We start from the raw sequence: 16029 nt of genomic DNA, 5'->3' as shown, positions 1-16029 counted from the left end.
CCCTCCACCTCCGTGGAAGGGCGGTTCCCCCTGCCACATTCCCCACTTCTGCGGGGGAGCGGCACACCGCCGGCCGGCTCTCTCGGGGGCTGCTCAGATGTTCCTCAGGTGTTCCCCCTAGATGTTCCTGGTGCATGTTGTCCCTCTCCTCCTTTATAGTCCTCTTCCACCAATCCCAACTCTGCTACCCACATGCCGAGTACGCTGCTCTCCTCCAATCAGGAGCAGGTCCCACAGTTTATTGGTTGAACTGGAGGCAGCTGCGTAGAAGCTGTTTCCCTTCTCAGCGCCATATTGTGGGAGAGCAGATGCATAGAATAAGTCTTAATTCCAGTAACTTAGTCTAGTCCGGGTTGCTCCCCACACAATGGTTGCCGCGGCCGCTGGCCGGCGCACCGCGCTGATCTGATGGCAGGAGCCATGTACTTATCCTGGTCTTCCATGGGGTGCAGGGCCCAAGCACCTGGGCCATCCTCCACTGCACTCCCTGGCCACAGCAGAGAGCTGGCCTGGAAGAGGAGCAACCGGCTGAGGGTCACTCTTATCCCCACTCTTCCTGAGATCTATACTTGGTACTCAGACCTTCCTTGCAGCTGTCTCTGTGTGTGGGTTGAGGGGATGAAGTAGCAAAAAGCAGATCTATGGAGTACAAAAGGATCATGAAAGGGAAGTGGCTAGAGGATGTCTAGGGCTGTGTCTTCTCATGACTCAGCAGCCCATGCACATTTCGGTGTGAGCCAAGGTGTTCCCCAAGGGAGCCAGATGACGCAGGCTTATTTCTGTGCTCTGTCCCTTATTGCCTGTGTCATCTCAACTCTTAGTTTCCTCATCTGTCAGTAGGGTGATGATCACAAAGTTCCACATCAAGGGCTATTCTGGGAATGAAAAGAGATTACTTGGAAGTGTTTAGAACAGTTCCTGGCACATAGTAAATTTCCTGTATAAGTTAGTTGTTCTCACAGGCATCTAAGAGGCTAATAGGGATATCTGACATCTTGCATGTGTCCCTTAAGTGAATGGTCCATTCAATAAACATTTGCTAAGTATTGCTGTGTATCAGGTCTCATGCAAATTACTCACAAATGAAATACAAATGGCCTCCCTTTCAGGGAGCTAGGGTGGATGGTTTGTTGTTTATCCCAAGAATATTCTATGGGGTTGACAATCAAAAGGAAAGAACAGTAGAACTACTCAGCCAAGAGCACAGGTGGGACTCCAGTCCAGGAAGGTTCAAGCCATGGGGCTAGAGCTTCCCTGGGGTCGGGGGTTAATTACATCCTAAGGAACAGCCAGAGTCAGGTGGAGAGGGTGACAGAACATGGCTTCAGGCCTTTTTCTTTCCTCCAGCATAGATGTGACTTACAAAGTCACTCAAGTTGCCATCTCAGCCTCAGAAAAGCAGAAAAAAGAGGTCATGGCTTCCTTCCAGAGACCCCAGCAGCAGGAGACTGTCCGTCACTCCTACGAGCAGCAGCTTCTTCAGGCCTCGCAGAAGCTTTACCTGCTACGTGATGCTGGTCTTGGGTGGAGAGAAGCATTCTTTGCTGAGGCCTCCTGGGTCCTGAGCCAAAGCTATGACCTGCAAGTAGCTTCCTGGGGACAGAACAGCTGGCATCCCACTTGACTGGATATCACAATTAGTTAGAGAATCTCTGCTTGGCACAACCGGGCTAGATCTTGCAGAAAATTTCAGGTGATCCAATCATTTTGGAAAGGAAGTAACATAAAACCAGAGAAGACGGAGTTCTCTTAATTCTGCTCGTTTTTTTTTTTTTTTGCAAACATCTCTACTAATAATCTATATTCTGTCTGGTCCATCTGAATATGATTCATATCCTAGAAACTTTGCATCAAATATAAAGTCTACAGTAGAGTATTTTATCAATAGTTGCCAGAATATACCCTAGAATATACTAAAACATTATTTTTAAATTATATAAAACAAATTGATATTTTATTTGATCATTTTGGTAAAGTTGGTGTCCCTTAGTGTAATCACCACCACCATTATCATCAACAGCATCATTATCACCACATTATTATTGTTGTTGTTTGTTTTGTAATCACCACATTATAACCATCACCACCTTGGCTGTCATCACAGGTCATCAGCAGTAGCATCACCATCACCACCATCATCACAGTGGATAACAATGTGTTGGACCAGTGGTTCTCAAAGTGTGGTCTGGCACCAGCAACATTAGCATTACCTGGAGACTTGTTAGAAATGCAAAAATCTCTGAGCTTACCTTAGACCTAATATATCACAAACTCTGGATTCAGGCCCAGGAGTTTGTATTTTAACAAACCCTGTAGGCAATTCTGATGCACGCTAAAGTTTGAGAATTATTGTGCTAGATGGTGCCAACAGCTTTTAATGCTGTATCTCATTTATTCCTGATAATGATCCTCTGTGAGAAGTATCATTATTAGCTTCATTTTGAGAAAGCTGAGGCATAGCAAGGTTAAGTAATTTGCCCAGGGTTGCATAGCTTGTAAGGGGTATAGCTAGACTCTGTTACACATTTATTTTCTTCCACTGTTTAAGTTTTTCAATGAGGTCAGTATCTGTGTCTTTGCTTAGCCTAAAAAATTCTCTGAGCTACAAAAAGAAGAGTGGTAAACTCTAACAACTGCTCCCTACCTATATTATGGAGTTGCGATTCATTTCTACTCAGCTCCCTCCACTTCACTCCAAAACTAGTGTGTAAGGCATAATGTGGTGGCATAACTTCAACTTCTGCCTTGTCTTCCCTTGAGGTGAAGCCAGAAATGATTTCTGGGCGGGGTCTGCGGCCAGTGAGGTCTGTGGCAGACAGAAAAGGAGTAGGCAGGGAGGGGTGAGGCTGGGACCAGCTGCAAAATACTTGCTGAGTAGAGAAAGGGGGGATTGGACAAGAAATAGACCCAAAAGAGAGAATAAATTAATAATCAGGGACCACTATTCTGTGACTCGAATACCATGATATGAATACTGTGGTGAGCACACTAGGGTTTAGGGCAGTCACTGGGCAACAGATGATCTGGGATTGAATGTTGCCTATTTTTGACACTTAAGTAGAATTCTTATTCTGCTACACTGAAATTGGAGCAACTAATTATGAAAAATGGCCCTGTTAGGTGATGGAGAAACATTTAGTTTGGGATTCATGGTGACATCCAAGGGATTAAAGAACTCATGGAAACCAAATGTAAAATATGGTGTTGTGGTGTGTGCATATGTGCTTATGAGATATACACGCATCCATATGTGCACGCACATGACGGTGCTTCACAGGTGATGTGCAAAATGACATTAAAAGATAAGTTTATTTTGGTGTAAAATTTTGTGAAATCTATACATACAAGGGATCTTCCAAGATTCATGGAACGCATCTGTTATGAAGAAACTGCATGGATTTATACATCTTTGCACCCAAATAAACTTATTTTTAGTTGCATTTTTCCATGAGCTTTTTGAAGTCCTATCATAGAGTTCTGGTTCTTCCCTATGTGCTTGAACTGGGAACTCAGCCATGGAGCCATGGAGGAGTGGAAACATGGAGGGAACAAGAGGAGAGGAGCCAAGGCATTCCTGTTGGGAGCCAGTGTTAACCGCCAGTCAGTGAGCGAACCTCAGCTGGTCCTGGCCTCCAGCCTTTGAGTCTGAAACCCCAGAGATGGTGGAGCAGAATCAAGTCATACCTGCAGGGTCCTGGTGCAATTCTGAGCCCTGGGAACCATCAGCACAATCAATGGTTGTTTGCTACCACTAGACCTTGGGATAATTTGTTATGCAGCCCTAATACATGGGTTACCATTTCCAAGCCTGTCTCCACCCTGCTGTTCAGGTGTCTGTTTAAAAATGTTATTGTGGGGCCCCGAGCTGTGGCGCAGTAGGTTAATACCCTGGCCTGAAGTGCCGGCATCCCATATGGGCACTGGTTCGAGACGCAGCTGCTCCATTTCCAATCCAGCTCTCTGCTATGGCCTGGGAAAGCAGTGGAGGATGGTCCAAGTCCTTGGGCCCCTGCACCCACTCCTGGCTCCTGGCTCCTGGCTTTGGATTGGTGCAGCTCTGGCCATTGCAGCCAACTGGGGAGTGAACCATCGGATAGAAGATCTCTCTCTCTCTGCCTCTACCTCTCTCTGTGTAACTCTGAGTTTCAATAAATAAATAAATAAATAAATAAATAAATCTTTAAAAAATGTTACTGTGTCAGGGGCCGGTACTTTGGCATAGCAGGTTAAGCCGCCAACTGCAGCACCTGCATTCCATATGGACACCCATTGGAGTCCCAGCTGCTCTACTTCCCATCCAGCTCTCTGCTGAGATTCCTGGGAAAGCAGTGGAGGATGGCTCAAGCGCTTGGGCCCCTGCACCCATGTGGGATACCAGGATGAAGTTCTTGGCTCCTAGCTCATGGCTCCTGGCTTCAACCTGGCCTCATCCTAGCTGTTGTGGCCATTTGGGGAGTGAACCAGTGAATGGAAGATATCTCTCTCCCTGCCTTTCCCTCTCTCTCTGTAACTCTGACTTTCAAGTCAATCAATCAATAAATCTTTAAAAAATATTGTTGTGGGCCTTCCATAACATAAATCAAGGTGCATCTGTGGGTAGCTACTGGCCACGAGGTAAAGGTTTGTTGAAGAAAACTCTCTGCCTGCCTTACCAGTCTCGAAGTTGTACTATATGTGTTTCCCCACCACTAAACTCTACCCAGAGTTGCTTCAAGTTCCCTGAAGCCATAAATTACCCAAATCCTTGTCTGAGCAATTGTATACTTGACTATGAATGGATTTTACAGGATCACAGCAAAAAGGTGAAAAAAGTAAAGTTTACATGCTAAGATTGTCATACAGGCAAATCTATTAAATTTTTAGAACTCTCTCCACTACTTACTCCTCACTTTTTTTTGCTGTGATTTATACCCTTCTAACTTTTCAGTGCTAAAAATATTCTTTACTTTAGCAACATATCAACAGGAGCTTGTAAGTTATTTCTGCTGTTGTTGTTCTTGATAAAGTCCTTACAAGGCAAAATAAAATGTTGGTGACTAACTGCTAGAATAGAAGTAGAAATCTAGGAACCCTTGATCCAAGTGACAAAGTCCAAACCACTTAGCACGACACCAAATACTTGATGCTCTGTTAGTTGAATCCTCTTCTAATTGCATGATGATTAGACCTACCCACAATGTGGTTCAGTAAGTTATAAACTTCTAAGGACTCTGGATATTTGGTAGGGCATTATTTCTTTGGCAAATATGTTGCAAGACACAAAATATTGACTTAGGTTAATTTTAAAAACAGCTTACTTTGAAGCTAGGCATTGCTAGTTCATAAATAATGAACAGCAACCCTATATCCATGTAGATATATACATCTGCACATGCTCAACTCACACATGCAGTCATTCCCACACTCATGTTATCTTCATACACCCACACTAATGTGAAAAGACCTGCACTCACAGATGCAAGACAAAGTGGTTGGAATGATACAGAGGTCAAGCAGGAGATTCCATAAAGGTAACTAAGTGGGACTATGTTTCCCATTTCCGGTCCAATCCCACGGGGCACCACCAATCTGTGTATCCACTTTCAGGGATTCTTCTCCCCAAAGTTCTTGAGACAAGTTCATGGCCTGAAAATCAAGGAAGGGCCAATATGAGCTGTGCTCTCATATCTCGTCTGTGCCCTTGACATCACCCCCTTGAATTGGTCCCTGAACAGCTGCCCATCCTTAGGACCTGGGGGAGTCTGCAGTCCAGTGGCCGTCTGCTGGAGAAAGCATTTGCATTTTGGGGGGATGTGCAACCACCTGGTCGTGCTTCAGTTAATCGGTTGCCTGCCACCCAGCCGGGATAAATAGTTCATTTTGGGTTTGTTGACCTCTGTCTCTTCCAGTTGTCTAGTGTCTGGTGATTCCAAGAGTGATAAATAAACACAGGAATTGTAATCACAGCATGCATGATTAGGAATGCTTTCTGAACATTTCAATTCAATTTGCATTTAGGTCTGGTTAACCTGAGGGGCAGGCATGTTAATCTTCACACAATGCAGATTGATTACTGGCTTCTCGAATTTTTCTTCCTTCAGATGACAAGCACTAGCAGCCTGGAATTTGTCAATTTAGGATACCACCCAAGGAGCACAACTAAATGACTTTAGAAAAAGAAAATTAACTTTGTATATGAAACATCACTTTCCTATACAAAGAGAACATAAAATTATTCCCCAAGGAAAGGCACCACCTAGAGCCTACAGCCCCTTAAGACATCTCAGTGCCACTACTAAATTTATTAATGAGGGTTGGGAGGTGTTGGCAGAGATGCAGTCCCATTGCTTCTTCCCAGCTCTGTTGCTTAATAAGATTGGTGGACATTTACCAGAGCAGATGATAAACTGGAGAGAGAGTCTTTATCAGCATAAGGGGTGGGGCTGGGGAAGCAGGTGGAGATGTTTTCTCCTGACCTCATAACCCTTAATCTGTCTTCTTTGCAGTGAGGCTTCAATAATCAAAGTGTACAAGAATCCACAGCTTACCTTCGGAAATTCCTAGGAATATGGGGTCGTCTCTGATCTCCGTGGAAGACCTTAGGAATTCTATGCAGGTGTGTAGTCTTCTCTGCTGTGGCCCATGATAACAATGGCAATGCAAAGCAGGTAGATCTTGGAGGTGTTTAGTGTCTACTAAGTTATTTGAAAATTTCAGAGGCATCAATTAGACTTCATGTTTCATGGTGCACAGCAGGTGCCTAGGAAACATTTAGTAAATGGATGGGTTTTTGAATTGTTCAGGTGCTGAGGAGTGTTTTTCCACTGGTTCAGTAAAGTGGTACAGAATGTTTTATTCCAGGAAAAGGCACTGAATGGTCTCTGGTTTTTGTCTCCTCCTCCTCCACACCGGATGGCACCCGTTAACTTCATACAGTGTCCCAGGACAGATTCTTGACTGTTTTCTCCACCACTGGCACTCACATCCCCTCTTCCATTCAATACCCTATGTGCAAAGGTGAAAAAGTAAAGTTTACATGCTAAGATTGTCATACAGGCAAATCTATTAAATTTTTAGAACTCTCTCCACTACTTACTCCTCACTTTTTTTTTTTGCTATGATTTATACCCTTTTAACTTTTCAGTGCTAAAAATATTCTTTACTTTAGCAACATATCAACATATTCTATGTGCAACCATGCTACAGCATTTGGGACCATTTCAAAATGCAACACAGAATTAGTTCATCACAAGAACTTCTCAATGGATATAATTTAGTGCTAATGGCCCCTCATTCTCTTTCACAATGTCTCTGGAGAGAGCATTGCTTGCTTGAAGGATCTGCAATCTACCTCTTCCAAATATTGGTCATTGTGCTTGCTCCCTTTTAAAAAATTATTCTTTTCATAGGTAGGCACACATACACACACACACAGGGAGGAAGAGAGAAAGAGAAAGAGAAAAGGGGGAGAGGGAGAGGGAGAGGGAGAAGGAGAGAGAAACGGAAAGACAAATAGAGAGGGAGAAATGCTCCCCTTTGCATTTAACTCATTCTCTAAATTCCCAACATGGCAGGCTAGGCCAAGGCCAGAGCCAGAAGCCAGAAGCCAGAAACATAATCCAAGTTTCCTATATGGGTGTCAGGAACCAATTACTTGAGTCATCACTGGCTGCCTCCCAGTGTCGCTCCCCCTCTTCACGGAGGAACGACACAGGACCCTGCACTGTTCTTTTGTCTGCTCGGCCCTTCCCGGGTTTGCTGCTGGTTCTTCCTGGGTTGGCTGCCATCCCTTCCACCTCCGTGGAAGGGTGGTTCCCCCTGCCACTTTACCCACTTCCGAGGGGGAGCGGCACACCGCCGGCCAGCTCTCTCGGGGGCTGCACCAGTGTTCCTTCAAATAGATGTTCCTGGTGCATGTTGTCTCTCTCCTCCTTTATAGTCCTCTTCCACCAATCCCAACTCTGCTACCCACACGCCGAGTACGCTGCTCTCCTCCAATCAGGAGCAGGATCAGCTCCTGCAGGTTATTGGTCGAACTGGAGGTAGCTGTGTAAAAGTTGTTTACTCCTCTCCCAGCGCCATATTGTGGGAGAGCAGATGCATAGAATAAGTCTTAATTCCAGTAACTTAGTCTAGTCCGAGTTGCTCCCCACATCCCAGGGTCTGCATTGATAGACAGCTTGAATCAGGAGCCAGAACCGAGAATCAAATCCTGGCACTTTGGTGTAGGATACAGGGTTCTTAACTACTAGGGTAAGCATGTACTCCTGAGTGGCTTTTTGATAGTCTGTATTGAGGTTTTGATAAGAAACAGATTTGTTAAACTTATATTTTAAGTGTGTAATATTGCTGTAATTGGTATTTATTATAGCATATATTATTTATGAAGATTTCTGGCAGAAATTTTTTATCTGGTCCTGGTGCCATGAAATCTGACTGTTTAGCAAAGAGGAAAACCTTTACCCTTATGAGTTACACGAAGTTTCATACATGTTTAAAGTGTGTGTGTGTATGTGTGTATGTTTACACGTACCTATTTCAGAAAATTCTCCAAACAATGCAAAGAAAGGATTTTCCTTGGCGGACAAACTACTATCCATTCCTTGAAAACCTGTCTTAAATATACGTCCTTGGAGAAGACTTTCTCAGCTTTGGTTGGACAGTTGGAAACTTCTGCTTCTGGGCCCCCAGATTATTTTGTTCTTTAGGCATTGAATGCACTGTGTTGGGATTTGTGTATTCATGGCTTTCTCCTTCTCACCTCGGAAAGTACAGCAGAGACAAGGTTTTTGTGGGGTATTGCCATTCAGAAGTTTTACCTAAGCCTCTGATCTTCACTCACTGCTAGCCTTGGCCATATGTTTGGTTTGTTTATAGTTCTGTAATTGAATGTTGACAGAGGGACAGGTGTCTCTGGTCAGATGGGTTTATCTCTTATTGAAGACCTTGCAGTTCTGTTTTTTTTTCTTTCATGGAGAGAGAGGGAGAGAGAGGAAGAGAGAGGTAGAGGGAGGGAGGGAGGGAAAGAGGGGGGGGAGAGAGAGAGAGAGAGAGAATGAACGAGAATTGGATTAACCAATCAAAACATGTCTCTGTTACTGAGTGGGAAAAGGACCAAGAGTCTTAAGACTTATAAGTTCGATTTGACCCACACATTTAACATGGTTCGGCTTTGAGAACAAGGTGCCCTTTTGTATTCTTGTTACATCTGTGACCGGGTCATTCTCATTTTTGGATTTTTGAGCAGGTCTATTAGAGATAAAACTGTACCACTGAGGTTTGCTTTCCAAAACACAGCTGTTTTCCAATTTTTTTCCTTTGCTGATTTGGTTTTAATTCCATCCTTCCTTTAACCACTTCCCTTTTCCTTTCTAAGAGCGATACAAAGTTCAGACACGTTTTGAGGTTAAGTTTTTGGTGACTTTAGCAAAGTCAGCAGCAAGCTGACAGTTTCCCTCCCTCAGACTGTGATGAAGTTAAGCAGTGCAGCTGACTTCCAGTTCTCCCCTGGCCCGGGATCCTCCACTTTGGAGTACACCTCTGGCCTCCCAGCTCTGCAGGAGGTCATCAAGTATTCTGCAGCATCACCATGTGGCACTGACAAACAGACTCACCTCACCCAAAGGGCTCCCCATTCAGTCATGGTCTGCTTGGGATTATGGAGCCTCTGGGCCTTGAAAAGTTAAAGAAGGGGATGGTGGGGACCCTCAAGAAGAAAATACTGTTTTTTTTTTTTTTTTTTTTTTTTTTGCCAATGGATTAGAGGGAGCTCAGAAGTTTAACTTGAAAAGTTTTATAACAGATAGGTCTTTAGAACATCAGAAATTCAGAAATTGAGACAGCTCATTCTGGTTATTGCTATGTCTTTTAGAAGTCTGGTAATGGTTATGGATTGAATATTTGTGTCCTCCCAAATTCATGTTGAAATTCTAACCCTTAAGAGGACTGTGTTTAGAAATAGGGATTATTAGAGTCATTAAGTTTAAATGTAGTCATAAGGCTGGGGCCCTGTGCAATAGGGTTAGCATCCTTTTGAAAAGACATAGGAGAGAAAGAAGCCATCTGAGCACACAGAGAGGGTAGTTGAAAACTTTCCAAGAAAAGAGGCGTCAGAATGAAACCTGCCTAACTGGCACATGTGTAGCCTCTGAAATTATGAGACATATGTTTCTGTGGTTGAAGTCACCCTACCTGTGGTATTTTGCTAGGGCTGCCTAAGCCTCTTATTTGCAGGATATCAAAATATGTCCAACCTTGGTAATTGGAAAGACCAAGGTTCAAGTCCTATCTGCCATTTGTTTGCCGTGAAGTTTAAGCAAGTTTCCTGGCTTCTGAGATTGTATTCTATCATATGTAAAATAGGCATTAATGAGATCTTCAATGTAAAGGTTAAATGAAAGAGTAAATGCACAATTAAATGAGGGACTGGCATAATTGATTATCTGACAGATATCATTTATCAAATGTCTGGTCAACTGCAGTAGTGCTGTTGGGTTTATTGTGATGTGGTCATCTCCTAGCCTCGTACCTACAACTTGGAATTGGCCTCAGGAGGCCTGGGGTAGGAAAACTCCCTGATTCCCTTTCCTTGCAAACTGGAGTTGAAGGGATTTTAAAAGATTTCCCCTAAATAGCTACTCTACTGTCTTAAGCAGTGAGCTGTAGTTCAACGAGGTGAGTAAGGAAGAGATATTTTAACCTTTAAGATCCTTGCAAAGAAGAGATAATACTTTCAAATGGAATAAGAGGCATTTAAAGAGAGCTAATAAAGGTATTGATTTGAAAGGTATGGTATGGATTTAAGGGAATGACATGGGATAGTGCTGTATCCTGAGGGTAGCAGTCAGTAGTAGGGAGCCGTTATTACCGCAAGGTCTAGAGACAAGGGGAGGGGCCAGGCCCTGGAATTGGACAGGATAGGGTGGCTGTGTGGAAATGGTGGCCCTGCAGGAGTGATGACTGTAAAGAAGCATAGGAAACTCAGGATGCCCTGGCATCCAGGCAGTGGGGGACACATATCAGTGTCCTTCTTTTATCTTCTCTCCTGCTGTGCTCCCATTGGATAAGGGTGTGTCCCCTGGGGGCACACAGCAAGATGGAGAAGGCAGAGAGTGAGTTTGGGGAGGGGGGCCATGGAACCCACCCAGTACAGGGATCCTCTCAGCACTTCTCAATGTGATTCCTCCAGGTTTGTTGATGTAGAACTTTCTCTCACCAAAACTTGATTTTCTAGTTAATTTCTGCTCTGGATGATATATTTTTACCTTAAAGCAGAAGACTGCAAGCACGTGTGACTGAAGAGAGGAGCTGCAATATACAAGTGGAATGTTTGAAAAATACTTTCTCCATTGAGTGGTCCTGTTAACTCGGCGTGTCTCTGAGTCCTGTAAACACTGCTCCCTGGGGCCATCCACATGGCCATATTTTTTCATCCCTGGAAATGGAAACCTGCTTCTTTGGGCAGCTTTTTCTTCCTCTTTTTAATTAGGCTTTTTAGCTTGAGCTAATTATAAACTTGCAGACAGTTGTAAGAAATAATTTACAAAAGTCCCAGCTACTCTTTAACCAGTTTTCTCATTGATAACAAAACTATAGGACAATATGCTACTTGGATATTGCTATAGATGCAACTCACTTATGGTGTTTACAATTCCTACTTGTGTGTGTGTGTGTGTGTGTATTTGGTTCTATACAATTTTATCACATGGGTAGGTTTATATATCAACCATCAGTCAAAATACAGAACAATTCAATCACCACATTGATCTTGATGACCTCTTATACCTCTTATATCTATTTCTTTCCATCCCCCAACTCACCCTATCTCCCATCCTGTCCCCCTGACAATTAGCAAACTGTCCTCTATTTCTGTAATGTTATCATTTATAATTCTATTTATTTGACAGAGTTAGACAGTGAGAGAAAGAGAGAGAGAGAGAGAAAGGTCTTCCTTCCGTTGGTTCACCCCCTAATTGGCCGCCACGGCTGGAGCTACGCCGATCCGAAGCCAGGAGCCAGGTGCTTCCTCCTGGTCTCCAAAGTGGGTGCAGGAGTCCAAGCACTTGGGCCATCCTCCACTGCCTTCCCCAGCCACAGCAGAGAGTTGGACTGGAAGAGGAACAACTGGGACTAGAACCTGGTGCCCATATGGGATGCTGGTGCCGCAGGCGGAGGATTAACCAAGTGAGCCACAGCACCGGCCCCCGGTAATGTTATCGTTTAAGGTGGTATATGGAATATGGCAATAGGTAACCATTAGGACTTTTTTTGTTTTTATATTCAGTGTGCTTTTGTTTTGGAGATTCATCCAAATTGTCATCTGTATCACTAGTTCATTTCTTTTTTGGCTGAATAATATTCCTTGGTATGGATGCACCACTATTTAACCATCAACCCATTGTAGGCCATCTTGATGGTTTCCAATTATTTACCAAAGGAAAAAAAATCTGTTATGAGTATTCACATACTGGTTTTTGCATAAACACACATTTCTATTTTCCCAATATGGATCTTCAACAGTACGATAGCTAAGGTATATGGTAATTTCATGCTTGGTTTTGTAGGAAACTGCCAAACTATTATCTTGAGTGACTATATAATTTAACATTCCTACCAGAAATGTATGGGTGGTCTTTGCATCTTCGTTAGCATTTGGTCTTATATGAAAATAAGATGTCAAAAAATCACTTACCCATTCTGATAGATATGTGATAATATAGGATAGCATTTGTTTCATTTTTTTTTTTTTTTTTTGACAGGCAGAGTGGACAGTGAGAGAGAGATAGAGAGAAAGGTCTTCCTTTGCCGTTGGTTCACCCTTCAATGGTCATCGCGGCCGCCGGCCGGCACACTGCGCTGATCCAATGGCAGGAACCAGGTACTTATCCTGGTCTCCCAGGGGGTGCAGGGCCCAAGGACTTGGGCCATCCTCCACTGCACTCTCGGGCCACAGCAGAGAGCTGGCCTGGAAGAAGGGCAACTGGGACAGACTCCGGCGCCCCGACCAGGACTAGAACCCGGAGTGCCGGCGCTGCAAGGCAGAGGATTAGCCTAGTGAGCCGCGGCGCCGGCCTTGTTTCATTTTCATAATGGCTAATGAAGTTGAACAACTTTCACTGCACTTGCTGATCATCTGTGTATCTCCCCACTCCACCCCATGAAGTGCTGGTTCATGTCTTTTGCCCATTTTCTAATTGATTGTTGTCTTTCACTCTTTCGAGAACTCTTTATATATTCTAGATACTAAGTCTTTGTCAGACATATGGTTTTAAAATATTTTTTTCTCAGTCTACAATTTATCTTTTCTTCCTCCTAACAGACATTTTGCAGAGAAAAGCTATTAATTTTGATGATGCCCAATTTATTTTTCTCTTTTCAAATTATGCTTCTGGTGTCAAAACTAAGAACTCTTTCCCAATCCTAGATATCTAAAATGTTTTCCATTTTTATGCGGATCCGGCTGAAATGCCCATGAGAGTATTTCAGGCATGGAAAGCCAAGACACTCTGGGGGGGGGGGGGAACCTAAATGAAAGATCTCCATGAGTGAGATCCCAGTGCAAAGAATGGGTCATCAAAGAAGGAGGTACCTTTCTCTGAAGGGAGGAGAGAACTTCCACTTTGACCATGGCCTTGTCTAAAAATGATCAGAGTCAGTGAACTCAGGGGGCTTCCATAGCCTTGGAAGCTCATGACAAGAGCCTAGGGTGATTACTGATGCCATAAACAAGAGTGTCAATTTGTTAAGTCAACAACAGGAGTCACTGTGCACTTACTCCTCATGTAGGATCTTTGTCCTTAGTGTGCTGTACATTGAGATTTAATGCTATAACTAGTACTCAAACAGTATTTTTCACTTTATGTTTCTGTGTGGGAGCAAACTGTTGAAATCTTTACTTAATGTATGCTAAACTGATCTTCTGTATATAAAGAGAATCGAAAATGAATCTTGATGTGAATGGAAGGGGAGAGGGAGTGGGAAAGGGGAGGGTTGTGGGTGGGAGGGACGTTATGGGGGGCAAGCCATTGTAATCCATATTCTGTACTTTGGAAATTTATATTCATTAAATAAAAGTTAAAAAAAAAGAAAAAAAATCAAAGCTTTAAGTTTTACAATTGTATTTATGATCAATTTTGAGTTAATTTTGTTTGAGGTGGGAAAGTTCAGGTTGATAACCTTTGTGTTTTTGCCTATAACTGTTATATCTAGTTGCTCCAGTACCATTTGTTGAAATGTTACCCTTTCCTTGTAGAATTGTATTTATATCTTTACCAGAAGTCATTGGGAAAACTTATTTCTGTCTGTTTCTGAGTTTTCTCTTCTGTTCCATAGGTCAAAGTAAATTGTTATGGCTACATAATAAAGCTTAATGTTGATACAATGACTCCTCATACTTTATTCTTAGCTATTAGAATAGCTAAGATTGTCTGAGGTATCCTAGAACTTAAGCCTTTCCACATAATTTTTTTCCTAGTGCATAGGTTTATTTTTTTATTTATTTAGAATTTCCTTTTTTAAAAGATTTATTTATTTATTTATTTATTTGAAAGTCAGAGTTACACAAAAAGAGGAGAGGCAGAGAGAAAGAGAGAGAGATCTTCCATCCGATGGTTCACTCCCCAATTGGCTGGAGCTAAGCCGATTGGAAGCCAGGAGCCAGGAGCCTCCTCAAGGTTTCCCACATGGGTGCAGGGGCTCAAGGACTCGGGCCTTCCTCCACTGCCCTCCCAGGCTACAGCAGAGAGCCCGATTGGAAGTGGAGCAGCTGGCCTCGAACCGGCATCCACATGGGATACCAGCGCTTCATGCCAGGGCATTAACCCGCTGCACCACAGCGCCAGCCCCTCCACATAAATTTTAGAATAAATTTGCTTATTACATATACACACACACACTCACACACAGAGATACAAACACCTTAAATGTATTTTGATAAGAACTGCATTAAGTTGATATATCAGTTGGGTGATGATTGATATCTTTATTGTGTCCTTCAGTCCATGACAATAGTATGTTTCTCTGCATGTTTATGCCCTATTTTCTTATTATTCTTCCATCAGCGTTTTGCATTTTATGCATGTCTTTTTAGTTTATATCTAAGTTTAATTTCTTTGGAGTGATTATAAACATTGTGCTTTTAATTTTGGTTTCCACGTATTCATTGCCAGCATTTAGAATTAAAGTTGATTTTTGTGTGCCAATCTCTTACCTTGTGACCTTGATGAAGTCACTTTTTAGTTCTAGAAAGTTTTTTTTTTTTTTTTGTAGATTCTTTGGTATTTTTTACATGGATGATCATACCATTTGTAAATAGAGACGATTTTATTTCTTTCATTCCCATCTGTATTTATTTCTTTCACTTGCCATATGAAATTGCTAGAACTTCACAATGATGAATTAGAATAGTGAGAGAGGACACTCCGCCCTTGCTCCTGATCTGATGGGGAAGCATTTTACTCTTATGTAGGACGATACCAGTAGGATGATTTTGAAGATGCTCTCTATAAAGCAGGGGGAGTTCTGATGTATTCCTTACTTGCTGAGAGATGTTCTTTTCTCATGGGTGTGGGATATTGTCAAATGCCTTTCCTGTGCCAGGAGAAGCTGGTGCAGAAGCTGGTGAGGAGGCTTACAACGTTCAGAGGCTGAATATTGTGAGTGGAGGGCACAGTCGGTCCTGGCTTATACTTCCAAGCACCTCAGTAATCTTGTGTTGTTCTTTTTGCTTGGTAAGTTGGAGTTTCAGCTCTGCTTTCAGGGTGAATGCCATCTATTTACACATCATTTCTTTTGCTCTCATAGTTCTATTTCCAGTATAAAGGAATTCTATAATGGGATGACAGAAGGGAAACTAGCAGTCACTGGAAGGGCCTTAGCGTTCCTCAGATCAATAAATGAGCTGCTATTTGGATGGATGGGTTAGAAGGGGCACCAAGGACTTGGCTGTTTTTGGCATATTTTTGAAGATATTCAATAGAGAGAATGCAAGATGAATTTGATCAATCACTGGAATCTTGGCAGATTACTTTGATATTTATTTTAGATAGACTG

At 42.8% G+C, this 16029-nt stretch overlaps 1 long non-coding RNA gene across 2 annotated transcripts in view; it reads left to right on the top strand.

Annotated features, from left to right (window-relative positions):
* Positions 1-16029, top strand: part of LOC149123363 (uncharacterized) — a 409563-nt gene that overhangs the window by 321820 nt on the left and 71714 nt on the right. The window contains exons 4-5 of one of the 2 annotated variants that reach the window (XR_016215847.1): positions 6486-6595; positions 6841-7027. This is a non-coding gene — a long non-coding RNA (uncharacterized LOC149123363). Of the gene's footprint in view, positions 1-6485; positions 6596-6840; positions 7028-16029 lie in introns of those variants that run through there. The other variant, XR_016215848.1, reaches the window with a different exon arrangement.

The sequence above is a fragment of the Oryctolagus cuniculus genome, chromosome 11, assembly GCF_051225735.1.
Source record: "Oryctolagus cuniculus isolate XC-2025 breed Fujian yellow rabbit chromosome 11, ASM5122573v1, whole genome shotgun sequence".
Lineage (NCBI taxonomy): Eukaryota > Metazoa > Chordata > Mammalia > Lagomorpha > Leporidae > Oryctolagus > Oryctolagus cuniculus.
The sequence above is the reverse complement of the archived record's forward strand: the minus strand, read 5'-3'. Positions and strand labels throughout refer to the sequence as shown.